Source organism: Bos taurus, chromosome 17 (assembly GCF_002263795.3).
Source record: "Bos taurus isolate L1 Dominette 01449 registration number 42190680 breed Hereford chromosome 17, ARS-UCD2.0, whole genome shotgun sequence".
Lineage (NCBI taxonomy): Eukaryota > Metazoa > Chordata > Mammalia > Artiodactyla > Bovidae > Bos > Bos taurus.
Window position 1 is genome coordinate 55,538,834 of NC_037344.1, and position 19,771 is coordinate 55,558,604.

The 19,771-nt window shown below is 43.2% G+C and overlaps 1 long non-coding RNA gene across 1 annotated transcript in view; it reads right to left on the reverse strand.

Annotated features, from left to right (window-relative positions):
- Positions 1-1,451: 1,451 nt before the first annotated feature.
- LOC132342617 (uncharacterized) overlaps positions 1,452-19,771 on the reverse strand; it is a 33,041-nt gene continuing 14,721 nt past the window's right edge. Inside the window, exons 2-3 of the long non-coding RNA XR_009491074.1 lie at positions 14,375-15,470; positions 1,452-2,743 (exon numbers count right to left, since the gene is read on the reverse strand). This is a non-coding gene — a long non-coding RNA (uncharacterized lncRNA). The remainder of the gene's footprint in view (positions 2,744-14,374; positions 15,471-19,771) is intronic.

Genomic DNA, 19,771 nt, shown 5'->3' on the forward strand with positions numbered 1-19,771 from the left:
AGCAGGAAGAGTCCTCCCCTGGAGCCTTCAGAGAGAAGATGGCTCAGCAGACACCTCTATTTGGGACTTGCAGCCTCCAGGACTGTGACAGAATTAAATTCTATTGTTTAATCTCAGTGGTGGTACTTTGTTATGGCAGCTGTGAGATGAAAACATCTGCCATATCGATAAACAAGAAATGTCACAGTCATCAGCAATTTCTGGCCTCCACATGTGAATGAGGGCTCCCAACACTCTGATCCAGTGGACACTGTCATCCCCCACGGTGATTGCTAAGGGGCTGGGGGAATGCAAGAAGCAAGATGAGCAAGGAGACAGGATTGGCCCCAGAAAGCTGAGGTGAAGGGAGTGAATTCAGTGAGCCCAGAGGTTTGCATCTTTCCGCATAGTATGTTCAATTCCTTAACTTGATAGCTGATCTTTGATGTTCAGGGTGCCTGTTCCCTTTGTTGCAAACTTATATATAGCCTGACTTCCCCTCCTGCTTCCTTGGAGCAGTTTTCTCGGAGGTACTGAGACGCCTTCTCCCAGGCCTGGACTCCTAAACATTCCCACCAAATAAAATAACTCTCGACTTTCAGGTTGTGTCTATATTTTGTAGTCGACACAGCCTTAGGAAACTAACACAGTGTTCTATTTGGAAGAGTTTGATGAGGAAAATGAGAAAATGATAGCTGACCATCATATGAATGGAAATGAAATGACCAGTGCTGGGCATGGAGTAGGCATCTGATAAACGCTTGTTGAACTAAACTGAACCGCATGCTAATAAAGGGGAAGAATGTGTTTCTTTGGATAACTTCTTGATTTATTTTCTTTAGACTCTGGACATGTGGGCATCTGCTAATTTGCATACTTACTCATGGCATTTGATTCTACCCACGAAACTGTGGAAGGATCAGTATTCATTTTTGGACAATTCTAATAACTCCCTAAAAGTCAGTCACTAATGAGGTCCTTGCACTGTGTCACTGTAATGCATGTCCTGCTCATTTAAACTAGATTTATAATTTTGAAATGCCTCTGGCCTTTTCTTTTTCTTATTTTTTTTTGAGGGGGACTGCTCCCTCAGAATTCTGGTTCTATTTTTAGGTGTCTAGGCTTCTCAAGTGGCACTAATGGTAAAGAACATGCCTTCCAGTGCAGGAGACATAAGAGATGCGGGTTCAATCCCTGGGTCAGGAAGATCCCCTGGAGAAGGGAATGGCAGCCCACTCCAGTATTCTTGCCTGGAGAATCCCATGGACAGAGGAACCTGGTGGGCTACAGTCCATGGGATTGCCAAGAGTCAGACACGACTGAAGTGACTTAGCACACACACACAGGCAGGTGGATAACATGTGATTTACAAAGGTTATTTAGGAGCTCTGCCAGCATCAAATGTAAGCACCCTTGATAATGCTTGTTTAAGCCGTAGCTGAATCAATCACCTCCACATGTTTCAATTTTGCTTTATCTGGAAAATGGAGCTCACACTTCCTTTTCACATGTTAGCAGCAGTGAGAGAATAAGATGAATTATCTGCTTGGCTCCCACAAGCTCGGCTGTTCCTCTGGTCACTTTCGGAAGTACCAAATTATTTCTGAATCCTGCAGGTTGAGATGACCAGGGGTGGAAAATAAATGATCTTCTGAGCTTAATATGGGTTTTAACAGCCCAGAATGAGCCCCAAGACACTTGCTCTGTTTGTTCTTGCCAAATTCTTCACACTTAGAGACCTAGACTATAGGAAAAACTTTCAAAGACTAAATTGCAAAGAAAATTTCCATTCAATTGCAAATTGCTTTTCTTGCTTACATAGGACACTCTAAAAGATGCTATTGGAGGATGCAGACATATGGTATCTATAACTGAAGGGGCTCAAGGAGGATCTATGAATACCCCTTAAAGTGCCAAGAGAGACTATAGAGCTTGCTTTGGGAGTTGGGTCCTCTTCAATGATACACAGCTTAAAGTTCCTCCATCTGTTACCCTCTAAAGAAGTAGCAGGTTATTCTTATAAGAGATAGTTGTTGGTGAGGATGCTTTTGATTGCAGCTAACTCCAGATGGCTTAAAAAACACTGAAAATTTATTATCTATTTGCTCACATAACTGAAGTCTGTATGTAGTCTTCAGCTTCAGGTAAGGCTTGATCCAGTGGCTTACAGAATGTCACCAAGAATGTCATGTCTTTCTTTCTGCATCTCCTTTCTAACTCCTACAGTCATCATTTCCAATCTTCCCAGTAGTCCTATGGCTGTTCTGGATTCTGCTACTTTTAGTACATCTCATATCTTCATGCCACACCATTCAGGTAAGAGGAAAATAGATCTTACGTGAGTCTTGTTGTAGGGCTTGGCAACTGGAGGATGAGAGGTCACGTGGAGGAGCACTCACTACCAAATATTGAGTGAGACCATCTTGAGTCTTCTATCCAGGCCAAGCCAACTTTCTAACTGAAGGTAGCCACGTGGATGAGCCCAGGTGAGACCAGCAGATCTGTCCAGGTAACTAACCCACAGAATAATTCTATGAAATTATAAATCACTGTGGTTTTAAACTTCTAAGGTTGCAGTTGTTTGTTTCATAGCAATAGAAAAACTGAAACACTCCCCCTCCCAGAGTTGGATAGGAAGGATCTGTGGAGAGGTGGGGGAGGGCTCCAGGAAGCCCTTTGTCTTCCTCAGTTGCATCCTGGATTTTCTGTCTCACCAAGCGCCTACAGTCAGGGAGAAGTAATTCTTCAAAATGCAAGCAGGAAGCTGTTTGGAAGCAAGAAATGTATACCCGGCAGTCAAAAAACAACAAACATCCACTCTATTTTCCTTTGTGTTTCTTATAAGCAGAGCTGAATAACTCAAAATACCTACTACATGTGTATTAGGTATGCCTCAAGCACATACTTTGGAATAAGTCCCATCAGGCTGGACTCATCTGAATTAAATAGACAGAGACTACAGCCTGTGCCATCTGCAATCCTTTATTTCTTCTCTTGGCCCAATTTGAGAACAAATGCATACACACCGAACCACAGGAGAACTACTGATTTAGAACAAATTAAATAAAGCAGCGTGTAGGATGTCAACGCTGAGAGCTCCAAGACAGGACCCACACACCTTCTCCGAGTAAGGAAGACAGGATTGACCATGTACTCGACCACTAAATACCTCTAGGTCAGAAGCACGATTGGAACAAATTTATTAAGTAAACCCTAATATATGATTCTTACCCAGAGCGATATTGCCTCCCAGGGGACTCTTGGCAATGTCTGGAGACAACTTTAGCAATCACAACTGGGGGCTAGTGGTGGGCGTGCTAGGGGCCTTGAGCGGGTGGAGACCAGGGCTGCTGTTCAACATCCCACGATGCATAGGACACCCTCCCTCCAACCCAACAAAGAATCACCTGGCCTAAAATATCAACAGTGCTGAGGTTCTGTTTTTGGTGTGTTTTTTTTTGGCTGGATCACATGGCTTGCAGCATCTGTTTTTGGATTAGGGATCAAACCCAGGCAGTGAAAGCATGGAGTCCTAATCACTGGCCTGCCAGGAAATTCCCAAAGGTGCTGAGGTTGAGGAACCCCGATTTAAGGAAAATAGAATTACTAGATAGTCCATGAGTTGTAAGCACCTCCCTGGGCCTGAAAATAGTCACAAATATCAACAAAGCCCTGTTATTTAACATAGAACTGTCTGACATCTTATGATGCTCTAAAGCCTTACTTCTCACCAGCAAACTCACTCCTAGGCATTTACTCAAGAGAAATGAAAACATACTTTCACAAAGAGACTTGCACATGAATGTTTAGAGCAGCATTATTCATAATAGCCAAAACGTGAAAGCAACCCCCAAACTGGTGAATGGATAAACAAAATATGGTCTGCTCATACTACTGAGCAATACAAAGAAATGGAGTGATGACACCTGCTGCAACCTGGGTGAACCCCCAAACCATTATATTCTCTGAAAGAAGCCAGACACAAAAGACCATGTACTGCAACATTTCATTTATAGGAAATACCCAGAAAAGGCAAATTATAAAACCAGAAAGTAGATTAGTTACCTGGGGCCGGGGGTAGGAACAGGGATTAACTGTAAAAGGGGTGATATTGTTGGGGTGATGAAAACATTCCTAAACTGGGTTATAAGAATGGTGGCACAGAATGATAAACTTACCAAAAAGTATTGAACCATACACTCAGAACAGGTGAATTTTATGATCTGTAATCATACCTCAATAAAACCTGGCTATTCACAATGTGTCCGTGAACCAGCAGCATCAGCATTACTTGGCATCAGCTCCTTAGAAAAGCAAAGTCTTAGGTCTCAGACCAGACCTGCTGATTCAGAGTCTACATTTTTAAGACCCCTACATGACTGATACACATATTGAAGTTTAAGAAGTACTGCTTTTAAACTGGGACTTGGCCAAAATGTACAGAACCCAAACCTATCCAAGTATAACTTTGGGCCAAAAAAATAAATTTATAAAAAAAAAAGGCTCCAGTCCACATGAAATGGAGCAGGACCCTACGGTCCTTGCCCACCCCCACCCCCCAACACACATGTCTCCTGCCTGCCTTTTGTCTGTGGAAAACGTTAGCTGAAGAATAAGTTTAGTCAGAGCAGCGAGAAAATGCAGAAACAAAGAAAAGCAGTCAAAGGAGACCAAATAATAAGTGTAGTTATTAAGCAAAGTCTAGGACCTTTAGTTCCTTTTCAAGTGCTATAGGTCATATTCTGAGCCATAATCTGTGTGGGCATGGTCAGTTGCGAAGTCGTGTTCAACTCTTGGTGACCCCATGGACTGTAGCCCGCCAGGCTCCTCTGTTCATGGGATTTCCCAGGCAAGAACACTGGAGTAGCCATTTCCTTCTCCAGGGGATCTTTCTGACCCAGGGATCGAAACTGCGTCTCCTGAATAGGTAGACAGATTCTTTACCACTGAGCCACTTGAGAAGCCCCCATATCCTGTAAGCTGCCTTATAGATACCAAAACCCCTTAACCTAATATAGAAGTTACCCAGAAGTTACATGATACCCAGACTGTAGCCATGACATAAGCTACCTCAATTCTGAGAAATGGCCTCAAGGAAATGGGAGCAAACTGACATTGGAACTAAGATGAACTGTAACTAAAACAATCAAAATGATAGTGGTCAGACCACCAATGACCAATTTCAAGTTGACTCTCAGAGCTCACTGTACTGTATCTATATGTCACCTTCTCCTTCAGTCTGTAAAATCTCTTGCCACCAATTGTCAGTGGAGGCGGGGAGTCAGACCTTGTACAGGCAGTCATCTTCCCTCTTCCCTCCCCCTCCCTCCCATCCACCCCCCTCCCTGGTTGCCAGCACTGAAAATAAAGCACTTTTTCCTTTCCAACCTTGCCTCTTTATTGACTTTTGAGCAGCGAGCAGCCGGATCCCCCTTTCAGCTACACATACACTGACAGGATGTTGCAGTATTGCTTGCCAGTCCCAGCAATATGTAGAAAGACAGCATCTCTGATGCCATTTAAGCTTAAAGAAGATTGGCCATTGGGTTTATACTTGGAAAATAACAGCTACTAATGCATATTTGTTGTTGTTGTTGTTTAGTCTTGAAGTCATGTCTGACTCTTTTGCTACTCTATGGACTCTAGCCTGCCAGGCTCCTCTGTCCATGGAATTTTACAGGCAGGAATACCGGAGTGGATTGCGGTTCCTTTCTCCAGGTGATCTTCCTGACCCAGGGATCAAATCCACATCTCCTACATCTCCTGTGTCTCTTGCATTGGCAGGCAGGTTCTTTACCACTGAGCTACCAGGGAAGCCCTACTAATGCATATCAGTTCAGTTCAGTTCAGTCGCTCAGTCATGTCTCACTCTTTGCAACCCCATGGACTGCAGCACGCCAGGCTTCCCTGTGTATCACCAATTCCCAGAGTTTACTCAAACTCATGTCCATTGAGTCAGTGATGTCATCCAACCATCTCATACTCTGTTATCCCCTTCTCCTCCTTCGTTCAATCTTTCCCAGCATCAGGGTCTTTTCAAATGAGTCAGCTCTTCACATCAGGTGGCCAAAGTATTGGAGCTTCAGCTTCAGCATCAGTCCTTCCAATGAATATTCAGGACTGATTTTCTTTAGGATGTACTGGTTGGACCTCCTTGCAGTCCAAGGGACTCTCAAGAGTCTTCTCCAACACCACAGTTCAAAAGCATCAATTCTTTAGCTTTCTTTATCGTCCAACTCTCACATCCATACATGACCACTGGAAAAACCATAGCTTTGACCAGACGGACCTTTGTTGGCAAAGTAATGTCTCTGCTTTTTAATATGCTGTCTAGGTTGGTCATTAGCTTTTCTTCCAAGGACCAAGCGTTTTTTAATTTCATGGCTGCAGTCACCATCTGCAGTGATTTTGGAGCCCCCACCCCAAAATAAAACCTGTCACTGTTTCCACTGTTTCCCCATCTGTTTGCCATGAAGTGATGGGACCAGATGCCATGATCTTCGTTTTCTGAATGTTGAGTTTTAAGCCAACTTTTTCACTCTCCTCTTTCACTTTCATCAAGAGGCTCTTTAGTTCTTCTTTGCTTTCTGCCATAAGGGTGGTGTCATCTGCATATCTGAGGTTATTGATATTTCTCCCGGCAATCTTGATTCCAGCTTGTGCTTCACTAATTCATATAGAACATTTTTAATGTACCAGGCACTATGCTGTGTTTGCCTAGCATTTTGTTTTCTCCCTACAACAATCCTGTGAGGTTCAGTTCAGTTCAGTCGCTCAGTTGTGTCCGACTCTTTGCGACCCTATGAATTGCAGCATGCCAGGCCTCCCTGTCCATTACCAATTCCCAGAGTTCACTCAAACTCACGTCCATCGAGTCGGTGGTGCCATCCAGCCATCTCATCCTCTGTTGTCCCCTTCTCCTCCTGCCCCCAATCCCTCCCAGCATCAGAGTATTTTCCAATGACTCAACTCTTTGCATGAGGTGGCCAAAGTATTGGAGATTCAGCTTCAGCTTCAGCATCAGTCCTTCCAATGAATATTCAGGACTGATCTCCTTTAGAATGGACTGGTTGGATGTCCTTGCAGTCCAAGGGACTCTCAAGAGTCTTCTCCAACACCACAGTTCAAAAGCATCAATTCTTCGGCACTCAGCTTTCTTCACAGTCCAACTCTCACATCCATACATGACCACAGGAAAAACCATAGCCTTGACTAGATGGACCTTTGTTGGCAAAGTAATGTCTCTGCTTTTCAATATGTTATCTAGGTTGGTCATAACTTTCCTTCCAAGGAGTAAGCGTCTTTTAATTTCATGGCTACAATCACCATCCACAGTGATTTTGGAGCCCCCAAAAATAAAGTCTGACACTGTTTTCCCATCTATTTCCCATGAAGTGATGGGACCAGATACCATGATCTTCATTTTCTGACTGTTGAACTTTAAGCCAACTTTTTCACTCTCCTCTGTCACTTTCATCAAGAGGCTTTTTAGTTCCTCTTCACTTTCTGCCATAAGGGTGGTATCATCTGCATATCTGAGGTTATTGAGATTTCTCCCGGCAATCTTGATTCCAGCTTGTGTTTCTTCCAGTCCAGTGTTTCTCATGATGTACTCTGCATATAAGTTAAATAAGCAGGGTGACAATATACAGCCTTGATGTACTCCTTTTCCTATTTAGAACCAGTCTGTTGTTCCATGTCCAGTTCTAACTGTTGCTTCCTGACCTGCATATAGGTTTCTCAAGAGGCAGGTCAGGTGGTCTGGTATTCCCATCTAGGTACTCTATATGAGCTCCATTTTATAGATGATGAAACCGAGGCGCTGGGAGATGAATTGATTTGTTCAGAGCCACGCAGCTTGTAAGATCCCACCATTACACAAGCCTGGGCAAATGCAGGGGAAATCATTCATGTGGACTGCAGCGCTGGAATTTTCCTCCAGGTGGCGCAATTCACATTGCATTCTACATGCACATGCTGTCCAAACTTGTGCTTTTTTACTCATTATTCTGTGCTGACTCCACATGCCCCTTCTGGATGCACTAATTAGGCCAATTTGAGAGAAAGAGGATACAGAATAATGACTTAGCCCTTGGAAGTGATTTGACTTAGCAAAATAGCGTGACAATAGCCATCAGGGCTGCGCTGAGGAGCTGTAGTCTTGGGAGTCATCCACAGCCGGGAGCTCAGGCAGGGGGTGGGGCCCAGGCAGCAAGCGTGAGATGGAATCCCGCAGCTGCAGCAGGGGACCCAGGCAAGGCTGTGTGTCAGTCTAGGCTGGCTTGCAGGGACTAGGAAGGCAGGAACTTTAGAAGGCAAAAAAGAAGGGAAGTGGTGAAGCCTGGGTGGCTGACTGGAAGCTAGAAAATGCACTGATGGAGCCAGACAGCATCAAGTCTGCGTACTTTTGCAGCAAACTTGGGCATCTCTCTCCCAGACTGGTTTGATGGGTGCCAGCCCCAGGAGTATCCACTAATGGGAGCAGCTAAGAGGGTGATCTTGTGAGATACCACTGACATAAAGCTTCACCTTCAGCATTAGACCTTCCAATGAGCATTCAGGGTTGAATTCCTAGGCCTTGACAATAATAGGAATCCATATTTGCACTTCATTGGAGAACATGCCAGAGACTCAAATGCTTTCCTTCCAGGTTTCTCATCCACAGGATCACCATGATCTCAGAAACTTGAATCACAGGGCCATTCTGCACAGATGTCTTCTCTTTATATAGCTGTTTGAGAGGCTTATTAGCGTGTTTGAAGTTCTGCCAGAGGTTTGTAATAAAAACACAATGCAAGCACACAAATTTTTGGGAGATTCTTTTCTATAACAAAACATTCTTCTAAATAGACCCAGTGGTTTAAGATTCTATTCCAGGACTCGATTCCCTTAAACAAGTGCAAAGGTCTCTATGCCATGTTCTACTGAGTCAGGTAAGAAAATAACTTTCAACTCCATGTCCTTCAGTTCACTTCAGTCGCTCAGTCGTGTCCAACTGTTTGCGACCCCATGAACCGCAGCACGCCAGGCTTCCCTGTCCATCACCAACTCCTGGAGTTTACCCAAACTCATGTCCATTGAGTCGGTAATGCCATCCAACCATCTCATCCTCTGTCGTCCCCTTCTCCTCCTGCTCTCAATCTTTCCCAGCATCAGGGTTTTTTCAAATGAGTCAGCTCTTCGCGTCAGGTGGCCAAAGTATTGGTGTTTCAAGCTACCACGTCCTTAAGTGTAGGTAACTTTAAAAAAAGTATTTTTACTGATAACTCAAATAATGCATGCTAATTATTAAAAATCATCAAACATGGTCATGTTTGAAAATATATAACCTAGATGTGGCAAGGCTCCTGACAGTAACCATAAGCTCTCACACTCGGTCCACTTTGAGGTTGCATTCCTGGCTTAAATGCAGTGCTAGAAAATCAGTTCCAATCTGCTGTACATGATGAAGCAATAAGTTTTACTGAGGATTTTTTGGAGAAGGTGTGGAAAAAGGATGATATTGCATACCACGTAGCAAACGTCACAGCAATTCCCTTTAAACATCTTCATTCCACCAGAATTTCTTCTCTAAATATCAGCCTCCTCTCCCGGCTCCGCCTCCTCTTTCCCTTTCTGTGTCTTGGTTCCTTATCACAGCACAAATTCCTCTCAATGGTCTGGAATAACTCAGTTCTGGCTCTCAACTTGTCTATCCCACTCAAAAAGAGAAAAGCTCAGTAGTTGGTTGATGGTATTCCAAACCCTTTAAAAAAGAAATCAGCTCACTCTCCAATTATTTGTCAAGAATGGCTGGGAATGGGCACTGGAGTTGGGTTTTTCTCGCTTGAAAAACCCAATAGTGTGTGTTTCTTTCCAGTTTCCCAGTCCATGAAATCATGGTGGTAGCCATGGTTGTAGCACTTACCAACAGAAATTTGCTAATACTATAAATCACACCTAACCCTCCCAGCCAAGCTCCTTCGTAGGCTAGTGGAAGGCAGTGCCATGGGTTTGGGTTGGGGTGGAAGATAATTTTTGATGTCAAGAAAATAAGAGGAACTTCACTGGTGGTCCAGTGCTTCAGACTCCCCCTTCCAATGCAGGGGGTTTGGGTTCAATCCCTGGTTGGGGAGCTAAGATTCCACAGGACGTGTGGCCAAAAAACCAAAACATGAAACAGAAGCAATATTGTAACAAACACTGTAAAAGACTTTAAAAATGGCCCACATAACATAAATCTTTAAATAAAACAGGTTTCTCCATATTATTGCATATATAATATATATTGTTGGAGCCTCCCTGGTGGCTCAGACAGTAAAGAATCTGCCTGCAATGAGTGAGACCCGGGTTCAATTCCTGGGTTGGGAAGATCCCCTGGAGAAGGGAATGGCTACCCACTCCAGTATTCTTGCCTAGAGAATTCCATGGACAAAGGAGCCTGGCAGGCTGTAGTCACAAAGAGCTGGACACAACTGAGTGACTAACACACACACACACATACACACGTATAATATATATTGTTTAAGAGAAAAACCACTGGCCCCAAATGGCATTACTTGTGCTAAAGTCCATGATACCAGACCTAGATTTAATACCTAATTGAGTTGCAGTTTTGACCCTCACCAGAAATGCAGTCTCTTTGTCCTGTCCTGCAACTTTCTTCTGCTGTTGCTGTTTAATCGCCAAGTCCTCTCTGACCCTTTCTGACCCCATGGACTGTAGCCCCCCAGGTTCCTCTATTCATGGGATTCTCCAGGCAAGAACACTGGAGTGGGTTGCCATTTCCTCCTTCAGGGGATCTTCCTGACCCAGGGATCCAACCCGGGTCTTCCGCTTAGCAGGCAGATTCTTTACCACTGAGCCACCTGGGAAGTGCTTTGTGGGATCTTATTTCCTGGGCCAGGGATTGAACCTGAGCCCACACTACTGGAAGTGCTGAGTTCTAACCATTGGACTGCCAGGGAGTTCCTAGAAATGCAATCTTTTTAAATTTTTAAAAAATAAGTGTATTTATTTATTTTTGGCTGCGCTGGGTCTTCATTGCTGCTTGGGTTTTTCTCTAATTGCGGCAAGTGGGGGCCATCCTCCAGCTGCCGTGCTCGGGCTTCTTGCTGTGGTGGCTTCTCTCGTTGCAGAGCACAGGCTCTAGGGTGCGACACCTTCACAAATTGTGGCCTGTGGGCTCAATAGTTGTGGCTCGAGGGCTCTAGAGCACACGCTCAGTAGATGTGGTGCACAGGCTTAGTTCCCCAAGGCGTGTGGGATCTTCCAGGACCATGGGTTGAACCTGTGTCTCCTGTATTGGCAGGCGGATTTTACCACAGAGCCACCAGGGAAGCACTAGAAGTGCAACCTTAATTAAACAGTTCGGGATTTTCTAATTAGCAGCAATGAGGTAATCTGCTATGAGGATCCTCTCCATTTCCCCCACGCTCCCCACCACAGAGGATGAGAAGGTAACCCACATGATGTCCTGACCAAAAAGATATCCTAGCTTGAAAATACAGTGATCCTTAATTTTTTTCCTGCTAATCGCTCCCTTCCCCCTCCTTTTTCCTTCTAAAATCCTCCCATTTTGTACAGTCTCTAGGAGTGCCCTTCTAGGTGCCAGATGCCATGCTGCCTGATTTCCTGAGTTGCTGAAACCAGCTAATTAGATCTTCACATTTATTTGGTTGAATTTTTTTCTAACAATATAGAAAGTATAACTGTTATTTCTTTCCCCTCTCTATCATGCATTCTCCCCAAGATAAATGTATAGCTCAGCCTGTTGCTCTGTGATGACCTAGATGGGTAGGATGGGGATTGGGGTGGGAGGGAGGTCCAAGACGGAGGGGCTATATGTGTACATATGGCTGATTCACTTTGTTGTACAGCAGAAACTAACACAACATTGTAAAGCAATTACGCTACAATAAATTAAAAAAATATTTTCTCTCAAAAAAAGTTTTATATATACTTTATTTTTTCCAAGCATCTCAGATATTCTTATTATATTTGTATGGGATTATGCTGTACATCCTGTTTTTAATCTTACTTTGTTTTTAATCTAACAAGATAACTTGGACATTTTTCTTCGTGCACACAAAATCAAATTTTTAAAACGGATGTGTAGTATTCAGTTGTGTGGCTTTACCATAATAACTTAGTCGTGTCCCAATTAATGATGATTTGTCTTTTTCAGTTATTATTATTTTTATTATTTTCTGATAGGTAAAGTTTTTTCTTTTTTTTTCTGTAAATTCCTAGAGGAAGAATTACTGGGACAAAGGGTAAAAACATTTTTCATTTTTATAGATATTGCCAAATTGCCCTCCAAAAAGGTTTGTGCTGATTTAGGCTTCTACTAACAATGTCTGATAGAATTTTTTAAAAAATGACTTTCCAGATAAAGTTGAATGCTCTGATGTTGTTGGCAGCCACAGCTGGGACTCAACAGTGACGACTTGATTGATTTCTTCTTGAGCCTTTTGTTTTTTCTCTGCCTGATTCCTTTATTCATGTCATTACCTACAACGGAAATGCTTTCCCCACATAAATACCTCCCACCTCTTCTTTCAGATTTATTGCAAATCCCCTCTCTAATTCAGTAGCTCTCAACTGGGGACATTTGGCCATATCCAGAGATATTTTCATTCGTCACAACTGGAGGTAAATGGTGCTACTGGCACCCAGTGGGTAAGCATCCTATAACGCACAAGACAGATCCTCACAATAAAGAATTATCCAGGGACTTCTCTGGTAGTCCAGTGGCTAAGGCTGCACTCCCAAAGCAAGGGGCCTGGGTTTGATCCCTGGCTAGGGAACTAGACTCCACATGCCATAACTAGAGACCTGGCATTCTGCAACTGAAGATCCTGAGTGCTAGTGCAGCTGAATAAATAAATGGTAACAACAACAAACAATCTAGCCCCACAGGTCAAAATGTCAAGCTTGAGAAACCCTGCTATTGTCAAGTTGCCTTCTAGGGAGGAACTTCTGAAATCCTTATGCCTACTGTCCATGCTTCTAGTGCCGGCACAATACAGATTGCTTGATTTTATTAATTACCCTCTGTTGAGATTCATTTGATGGGAAATGACAGAAATTTCAACTTGAATTAGTTTCAATACTAAAGGAAACTTATACACTCACAAAACTGAAATGTCCTGAGGTAATGCTCATTTTAAGCGATGCTTCCACTGGTGACTCAAATGATATCACCAAGGTCCCAGTTAATTTCCAATTCACTTCCCTGCTGCTGCTGCTGCTGCTGCTAAGTCGCTTCAGTCGTTTCCGACTCTGTGCGACCCCATAAACGGCAACCCACCAGGCTCCCCCGTCTCTGGGATTCTCCAGGCAAGAACACTGGAGTAGGTTGCCATTTCCTTCTCCAATGCATGAAAGTGAAAAGTGAAAGTGAAGTCGCTCAGTCGTGTCTGACTCTTAGCGACCTCATGGACTGCAGCCTACCAGGCTCCTCTGTCCGTGGGATTTTCCAGGCAAGAGTACTGGAGTGGGGTGCCATTGCCTTCTCCGATTCACTTCCCTAGGTGCAGTCAATTTTAGCACAAGCTCCCCTTCCCACACATAGTTGTGAAGTCAAGACAGGTACAGATCCAGTTTAACATCCTTATATTGTCCTGTCCAGGACTGCACTGTCCAAGACAGTAGCCACCAGGCCCTTGTGGCTCTTGAGAATGGTGCCTAGTCTGAATCAACACACTCTGTAAGTATAAATGCACAGTTTTAAAGACCTAGAATGAAAAAAAGTAAAATAACCATTTTAATCTTGAAATGAGAACATTTATGATATTCTGAGTTAAATGGAACTATATCATTAAAACTAATTTCATTTTTTTCTTTTAAAAATTTGGCTACTAGGCTTCCCTGGTGGCTCAGATGATAAGCAATCTGCCCGCAATGCAGGAGACGTGGGTTTGATCCTTGGGTTGGGAAGATTCCCTGGAGAAGGGAATGGCAACACACTCCAGTAGTCTTGCTGGGAGAATTCTATGGACAGAGGAGCCTGGTGGGCTACAGTCCATGGGGTAGCAAACGGTCAAACATGACTGAGTGAATAACATACCCAGGGGAGTCCCTTGGTGGTCTAGTGATTAGAATTCTGGACTTTCACTGTCATGGCCTGGGTTCAATCCCTGGTCTGGGAACTGAGAGATCCTGTAAGCTGTGTGGTTAGGACAAAAGTAAAAAATAAATAAGAATAAATTTTAGGGACTTCTTTGGTGGTCCAGTGGCTAAGACTCCAGAGTTCAATCCTTGGTTGGGGAACTAAGATCCCACGTGCTGCACAACATGGCCAAAAAATAAAATAAAAACAAATTTTAAAAAAGAAAATTAAAAAACAAAATATATAGCTACTAGAACATTAAGAATTATTTGTCCTTGAAGTACATTTAAAATGGGGCCTTACCTGGCGGTATCAGGGCTGTTCTGTTAATAGATAAATGGAATTTAGGTTCACATCTTACTTAGGTAAAGTGTGCAAAACCCGATGCAGCATGTGATGGGCAGTCAGTAAACATCTGAGTCCTCCTACTTCTCATTAAGTTTGGGAGTTTATCATCTCGTCTGCCTTTCTGACCTTGTTGAATCAACCTGTGGACCAGAGTGTTTGTTTATTTCACTGCAGAAGAGAATTTTGAGAAAATTGGTCTATCATGCAGATATACAAAATTTTCTTTCTTGTAACATAAAAATGGAGTTTTATTATTGCTTGTGCCTCAACTGTTCAAGTGATATTAAAGGGCTTGGAGAAAAAAAAAAATCATATGTAAAAACTTACCTTATGTTCCTTTTGACTAGCACTGGTACAAGGGAAGAGATTCCTGGAAGTTCCCTAAAGATGGGGCCTTTTCTATCCCAGAGATCACAGTAAGCCTCTCCTTATGTCTCATTGGCTTTGGTTGGGTTGCCCCTACCAGTCACTGTAGCGCAAAGGTATGGATAAACCTTTGACTGATTGACTGATGCCATATACAGACCCACCTCTGGAGGAAGGCTTAGATCACTTTTGTCTATAGCATCTGTTTGAGAGGATGTGTGAGAGAGTGGTGGGGTTCACAAAGGATGCTTGCAATTCTGTTTGCATAGATGCTGACTCTCAACTCCTAGCTATGCTCTGAGTTGGAGACAATTTATACATTTTTTGCTGTTGATTACACAAACACTGCATGCTCATTATTTTAAAATTCAAACACAGTGGACAGGAGTGGTGCACTAAAACCCTTTTCTTACACTCTTTGGGTAAGACTGCCGAACAGTGGTCATCTGGGTTGTGAACGTCTTGAGGTCATGCCTCCTACTCTTCTCATCATCTTTCGTGGCTAACACTCTGCTTTTCCTGGCACTGAGCAACTGTGCCGATGACAGGGGTGGTGGTGGAGACCTCCATACACACACGGTTACATTCTCAGAGACAGGCAAGTCCCCGCTGGGGGGCGGGGTGGGAATCCTGGCTGTGCCCTCCAGGAGAGTAGCCGTGTGGTCTCTCAGTATTTTGAGGGGAGCTAGACAAGAGAAGGACAAAGAAGTAGAGGTAAGGAGATGAGAGAATCGCCCGAGATTGCCCTTACTTGTGTGGTGGATGCTGTTCTTGAAGGAGTTATGGCAGAGGGCGGTCCATCTGTCAGTCACTGGGGATGGAGTAATCCCCATTTAATCCAAGTCATCCTCACTTAAATTAAGGTGGTATAGGCAGCCAGACTGGACAATGTGGAAGGCAGACTCTAAGGCCACTCCCAACACCTAGGCTTCCTGGTGCTCTTGTCCCTGTGTGACCCCCTCTTTGAGTGTGGATGAGACCTGGGACTTGAATATGGCAAAAGTGATGGGCTGGTGGTACAGTGGAATAAGAATCTGCCTGCCAACACAGGGGACACGGGTTCCATCACTTGTTCTGGAAGATTCCACATGCCATGGAGCCGCTAAGCCCATGAGCCACAACTATTGAAGTCCCAGTGCTCTAGGACCCATGAGCCACAACCACTGAGCCTGAGTGCTGCAACTACTGGAGCCCATGTGCCCTAGAGCCTGTGCCCCACAACGGGAGAAGCCACCTCAAGGAGAAGCCCCTGCATTGCAGCTAGAGTTGCCCCTGTTCTTCGCAACTGAAGAAAGCTGGTGCTCAGCAACAAAGACCCAGTGCAACCAAAAACTTAACGAATTAATTAATAAAAAAGTGATGGGCTGTCACACCTGTGATTAAATTATGTTAGACTGTAATGTCTGTTTTGTAGCAAGACTCTCTTCTGTACTAGCTTTGAGGAAATAAGCTTGGTGAGCTTCTCTATGAACAAGACCACATCACAGGAAACAGGGTGACCTTCACTGACAGCCAGCAGGAAATTACAGCTATAGCTTTCAAGGAACCAAATGCTGTCAGCAACCACATGCAGTTAAATACAAACCCTTCCCCAGTCAAACCTTGATATGATACCACTGAATACGACTGAAACCTCGATTGCAGCTTTGCAGAGGTTCTGTCTCAGTGTGCCTGGACTCCTGACTTATAAATGGTGAGATGATAAACCTCTACGTTTGTGGTAATGCACTAGATAACTGATAGAGACGGGCCTGAGTGATATGGTCCATTTAGTTTGCAACAGGTGTAGAGAGCACCTTATAGGGTTGTTCTCATTTTCTTGACCAACAGTGAATAAAGAGATACTCCAGTGGCTCAGAAAACAGAAAACTATCTCCACCAGTTACCATGGAGAGATAGGCCCCAATTTTTGTCATTGATTGGCTGCCACGAATATTTCCAATAGATCTCAGATCTTAATGATTTCTTAATCTTTGCAGAATCTTAGCTACACAGAATGAAAAACTGGCAGAGGATCTTAGGTGTATTGCCTTTTTGTTACTTGGCAAAGAAAAGTGAGCTAGAAATCATGCTCCTGAAGGCAGAAAGCCTTTCCCTCCCCCGCCAAATTTGGTTTTTTTGGACCCTGCTGATGGAGAGCGGCGAGAAAACTAGCTTGGAAGAGTGATCATCTTCAAACCACATCACTCCTTAATGAGAAATTTCATTTCTAAAAATAAACCTCCAAGCACACCAATTGAAAGAGAAATGTCTTAATGGTCATGGAAAATTTTTATGCCCCCAAAAACTAGTTATATTAAAACGCTGTCATACTTTTGTCTACAGCCAACACAAAGGATCCTGATGCATCAACCCATCATTCTCCCTTCTCAAGTGCTTCATCCTAAATAACAGCCAACCTTGAAGTTTGCAAAACCAATTCATGCCTATTCTCGTCTCTCTTGCTTAGTGTGTGGTGGAATCTACCATCTGATGTTTGCACATTTCTCCTCTTAAAACCCTAGAATGTATTTTGGTTTACAGGTGGCTCTGTTTTTTATGCCATGAAATTATATATTCTTGGAGCCCTCTGTGATAAAGGGGGGATCCTAAAGGAATTTAAATCTCTTGTTGGCCTTTTGGTAATAGGACAACTCTGGAAAGGGCATCTGGAAAGCTGAGAATGAAAATAGCTTCATGGACCCCACATTTCAAAGAGAAGAAAACAGCTGAGGTCCTCCTCTTCTGTAAAAAGGAATCAAACTCCTTTGCTATCTGCAGCCTGATGCAAGGCTGTATAGGGTGGAGATACGGCAAGGGGGTGAGACTGTTCCTTCTCTTCCCATGGGGGAAACTCTCTTCGTGATGGAGGGGACTACGGAGGAGCTGAAGGCATCTTGTTCCCAGAGTGACCAGGATGGTCAGTGAACTTGCTGATGAAGGACTCTGCATGCATCCATGCCTTTTTTTTTTTTTTTTTCTTAGCTGGCCTCATGCAGTTATTCTTCCCCCCAAATTTTACTTTCAGTGCCTTAAGTCTCTGCCACACCTTTCCCCCAAACCCTAAAGTTGGGTTTTTTTGAGTTGCATTTTAGTTGGAATTGCATTTAATTTTTTCAGCTTTACTGGGGTATCATTCATATACAATAAATGTACTATTTTAGGGATACATTTAGATGAGTTTTGACAGATGTATACACCATGTAACCAGCAGTGCAATCAAGACATAGAACATTCTCAACAGTCTTGGAAAAGTCCCTCACGCCCTTTCACATTTAATCCTCACTTCCACTACCAATTCCATCTGCTATCATTTTTTCTCCTTTCTAGAATTTTACATAAATGTGATCACACAGTATGTACTCTTTTGTATCTGGTTTCCTTTACTCAGCCTAATGATTTGGGGATTTTTCCGTGTCCTTACGTGTATCAATCATTCTTTCATTCTTATTGCTGGGTAGGATTCCATTGTTCAGATAGGCTGTAGCTTATTTATCCTGTGTTTTATGTTTATGTTAATTTGAAAAGAAAAGAAATTCTTACAATGTTGATGCTTCCTAATTAGGAACAAGCTATGCCTCTTCATTTTTTTTTTAACTCAAATCTTGTTGTTACATCTGTAGTCAAGCTTTGTAGTTTTCTTTATGTGGCCTCTGCTCTTACTGAGTTTATTTCTAGGAACTTGATATTTTGTTGTTACTGGAATAGAATTTTTTTTTTCCTTAACCTTAGCTCAATGGTTGCTGCTGGTATAATGGAAAGCTATTGATTTTTCTGAACATTCATCTTATAGTGGGCTATTTTTTAGATTTCTTGTTGGCTCTAATAGTTTCTTAGTTGAGCCTCTTGGTTTTTTTCAGGTTTACAGTCCTGTCCAATGATAACATCTCATTTTCTAAGAGTGATACTTGTTTCTCATTCTTATTCCTGTGATCTGCTTTCACTGCTGAAGGCCTGGGTTTAATTCCTGGTCAGGGAACTAAGATCCCACAAGCCTCGTGGTATGGCCAAAATAATAATAATAAAATAAATGAAGCAGCTTGAACTCTTGATGTTGGGTGGGGCACAAATGAAATTAGTAGATACCTTAGAACTTAGTTAGGGGTGTGAGCTGGGGGGCGAGTAGTTGGAAAAGGGACCCATTTCTTATGTTAGAAAATTGTGTAGGGTGGGGCCTTCTCCATAATTTCTAGTTTCTGTTTTCAACATCAGAGAAGTGTTAAAGAAAGAAGGAGGGGTGGGAACAGCATAAAGACAAGACCACTCCCCCACCCTACTCCAAAGCTCCTATTCTAGGGAGGAGAAGGGTGAGGTGTTAGAAACTGTGAAAACTTGAAAAAACCTGAAAGTTAGACTGTTTCCAAGAGATGTCTTGAGAGTCCCTTGGACTGCAAGGAGATCCAACCAGTCCATTCTGAAGGAGATCAGCCCTGGGATTTCTTTGGAAGGAATGATGCTAAAGCTGAAACTCCAGAACTTTGGCCACCTCCTGCGAAGAGTTGACTCACTGGAAAAGACTCTGATGCTGGGAGGGATTGGGGGCAGGAGGAGAAGGGGACGACAGAGGATGAGATGGCTGGATGGCATCACTGACTCGACGGATGTGAGTCTGAGTGAACTCCGGGAGTTGGTGATGGACAGGGAGGCCTGGCGTGCTGCGATTCATGGGGTCGCAAAGAGTCCGACACGACTGAGCGACTGAACTGAACTGAAGAGATGTCTTTAAAAGGTTGAAAAGGGAGATTCGATAGAAGATGATTGATAGAAGAGATTGAAAAAAAATAAAAGTATTTCTTTTTTGGACAGATTTTTCAACAAGCCAGTTGCATTTAAAATGTCAGCTGCATTCCTATTGTTCCTATTTTAGGAAGGGGTGTAATTAAAAGGACACTGAGAAGGCTTTGTCATTTGGGGAGAAGCCCATCTATATAATTTTTGTAAAAGTCACCATTTTTCGAATCCGATTTCGCTTTTCATGCTAATACCAGATGGGCATCACCAGGTATA